We start from the raw sequence: 3867 nt of genomic DNA on the forward strand, positions 1-3867 counted from the left end.
TGGCCACAAGTGAAGGCACCGATGAACTAGTGGCACAGGTCTGCCCATGATGAAATGGAGTTCTCCGGCAGGTGTATGAGCCAAGATCTCACGTTGGACTTGAGAGCCAACGGGAAGTAGTTGGCGAACACCTTCTCGTCTCTTCCCCCAGCAGCCTGAACAGCGATGGTGTAGATGCCCAGGAACTCGGCCGAGTTTAGTCTCCCGTCATACTTCTCGGGTATCTCCGGCTTGAACATGCGGATGGACGGCCAACAGACTTGCCGCAGTATGCGTGTAAAGGCAGGGCAGGCGACCTCGAAAGGTAGGCACCCGCCAACACTGAACGCAGGCTCGTCGACGTTGGGGCCGCCGCACCCGTCGATCTGGCGGGCGTCGTCGAGAGGCCGTCCCATGATGACGCGTGCGTCTCCCCGCCGCCTATCCTCCGGGGTTCGCCGTTGGCCCGGACATGCTCGAGGGTCGGAAGAGGCCATCAAGACTTCATCGGGATCTTGATCTTGCTGGGCCCGCACCTGCTGCCATGGCAGGAACTGCTCAATGGGGACAACCCCTTCCGTTCGGCCAACAGTACGAGCAGTCGTCATCACTTGGGGAGGTTGTGGCGGGCCAACGCGTCACGAGCCCCCAGCCTCAGTGAAACAGAGCAGACTCTGGATGGTGGCACGCCACTCATCCATCTGTTCAACTTCTGGTGGGAACCTTAGTAGCAGCTGGGCACGAGCCATAGCCTCCGTGGTTGTGCTTGGCATGGAAGTGGATGACGTCGGGCGCACCATTGCCTGGCTCCTGACAGTGCCTACGGTGGGGCGGCCACCTGGGCAGCGGGGTTGCACGGTGATGGCGCTCGAGGGTCCGCGGCTCCGTTGGGTGCAGTAGTTGGGTCGGCTTGCCCGGGAGGAGACACACGTGCTGTGACCGCCCCCGTGGCAGGGACGACCAGAGGGCGGTGGCTCACCCCGGACCGAGCACCGTTGCTATGGTTGTGCCCGCCGGTGAGAGGAGGGTGTGCAAGCGGAGTCACCCTCCCGTCCGCACCTTGCGGAGCTTGACCGTCGAAACATTGCTGAAGCTGTCCTCCTCTGACGCCTTCAGCCCCCGTGTTGGCCACAGGGGGAGTGGCGATGGTGCCGCCTGCTCCTACCATGCCCCCAGCAGTGCTCACGTTCTCGCTCGCCCCCGCATCCTTGCATGGCATCTGAGGCCACGGGTGGCGGAGCCTTCGAGGTAGATGGCTGGGTCGAAGCGCGGATCTTTACCAATGACATATGTACCTAAAAGCACCACATATTAGAAGCTAAACAACAATTGCACAATGATGTAGTACAACACTCTTTTATAATATCTTATAACATTCAATATACTCACATATTAGATGAATTAACATCTTATATTATGGGTCGGAAGGAGTTTAGTGCATTCTTACAAATTATCGGCTGATTAATTGTTGCTGCATCCATGGGTTACAGTTAGTTTGAGCTAGTTCGGGCTCAAATAGCCCTAAATTATATCTAAACACGAGGGCTAGTTTGAGCTAGTTGCATCTATAACCCACCTAAAAAAACTATCCAACCCAAGAGGTGCTAATTGGAGCTAGTTCTCCTAGTGCATTTATTGTCAATCTAACCCTGCCATCCAAACAACTCTTTGGATGGAGTTAGTTCAGGGTTAGTCATGAGCTAGAAACTAACTCTATCCTCTAGCTAAGTTGAGTATCCAAACAGGGTTGTGTTGTTGTTGTTGTTGTTGTTGTTGTTGTTGTTGTTGTTGTTGTTGTTGTTGTTGTTGTTGCTGCTCTTCTACGTATATCTAGACATCATCATCACATTAATGTAACACTCTTCCTTGTTGCTATGTAGCCTAGGATTGCATATTTAGACATTAAGTACAGTGCATGTTACTATGTAGCCTTAGATATATTACATATGGCCCTAGTTAACCTAACAATAAATGGGTTGAAGATATATTCAGTTAAAAGTCTGATTCACCGATTAGTCCCTTATCAGCCCCCGGCCTATATGGTACTAGCTACCGATATCCTGAACAGTGAGCATATATAAGCCGTGGGATGAAACTAACCTCGATGGAAAACAGTAGTCGTTCCCTAAATTGTCCTGTGTAGGTACATCGAGAATCATGTTAAGCGGAACAGGCTAAACATCAACCAAAATTATCCATGGCAGACAATAATCTCCAAAAGATAGCTTCAGTGTGCAGGTTTAAGCACGCTAATAAAGCAAAACAAGTGGAAAGGTGTGTTAACTGCAACCGGCCTAACATTTAACAACAAGCAAACATAGTCATTCAAACTGGTATTGTGCTCGTCTAAGTACACTGCTTATTGTAAAAAAATTGGATAGACGTGTTAAGTACAAGATGTAGCAACCAAATGTAGTCATTCATAGTGGTATTGTTGAAACTGGTACTGATGAAATTGAACTGCACAGTTCATACTTGCACATATAGAACATCACGTTGTGAATAACTGGAATAAACAAGCCATACTACAAACAACCATAGGTAGCATTTTAAACTCTACATATGCTAACTACAAACAACCGAACAATCAAAAAACTTTAAAAGAGGCATATGCTAGCTATAACAGGCTTAACAGCAAGCAAATATATGCATTCCTATCGGTATGTTTAAAACTGGATTGATGAAATGTACTGGACAGTAAATAATTGCACATGTAGAGCATCACATTGTGAACAACTGAAATAAACAAGGCATACTGCAAACAACCAGATATAGCAATTAAAACTGAACATATTCTCACTACACTACAAAAGGGACTCGACAAAACAAATCATGGGTTTCCCCCTGTGAAGAGGCACGGCAAAACAAATCATGGGTTTCCTCACTTGTCACAGATAGGCTCGTTCCTGTGGGAAGATCACGGACCCTAGATGTGCTCCATGTTGTCGCAGATGGTCTCATTCCCCTTAGAAGAGCACGGTTGTACACTACTAGGGAAAACCTTATACACATAATCTTACCAGCAGCGTGGTTTAAAAACAAACGCTACTACTAATTAGCAGTAGTGCGCTTCAAAAGTGCACGCTACTAACACCCAGTTAGTGGTAGCGCGCTGAGGTAAAGAGCACTACTACTAAAATTGCCAGGGAGTTGCCTCCAAACTATGTATTGTAGTAGCGCCCTTCCCATACACGTGCTACTGCTAACTTGCCTAGCAGTAGCGCATTATGCCAGCACCCGCTACTGCTAAAGTCACATCCCCTCTCGCGCCTAAGTTTAGTCCCATACTGCTAAGCGAACAGGGTGTTTACCACCTTAAATATGTTACTTCTCAAACCATCACAAGCACTTGGTCTTCATTGAATTCTATGTGTAGGATCTATGGCCGCAATAGGAATCTTCACCGGTTCTTAAAAACCGAGGAAGATTCCTATTGACCATTTAGATTCTACACAAAAAGATCATTGATGACTAATGTATTTTTGAATTTTTTTTTACATGCCTAGTCTTAGGTGTAACGCATTTTGCAGAAGGCGCTACTGGTACAGGCATAGCAGTAGCGCTTCTGCAGCTAAACGCGCTACTGCTACGGAGATTAGCAGTAGCGCTTTATCCTGTCCAGCGCTAATGCTAAATTCAATTTTACCTTCCCCCAACCGTCCGCCCCACTCTCCCTCTCCACTCTCTCACTCCCCCGCACCCCCATCGTCCACCGCGGCCGTCGTTCCGCGACCACCGTCGTCGCCCGTCGCCGCCGACGCTCCTGCTCCTCCTCCACTGAGGTAATCCCTCCTCCCTACCGCGCCCCTCCCTCCACCTTCGGCCTCCCCCTCCTCCCTCCACCCTCCTCCTCTGGTCGCCCCCTCCTCCTCCGGCTGGCCCATCCTC

This window comes from Triticum dicoccoides, chromosome 2A (assembly GCF_002162155.2).
Source record: "Triticum dicoccoides isolate Atlit2015 ecotype Zavitan chromosome 2A, WEW_v2.0, whole genome shotgun sequence".
Taxonomy (NCBI): Eukaryota; Viridiplantae; Streptophyta; class Magnoliopsida; order Poales; family Poaceae; genus Triticum; species Triticum dicoccoides.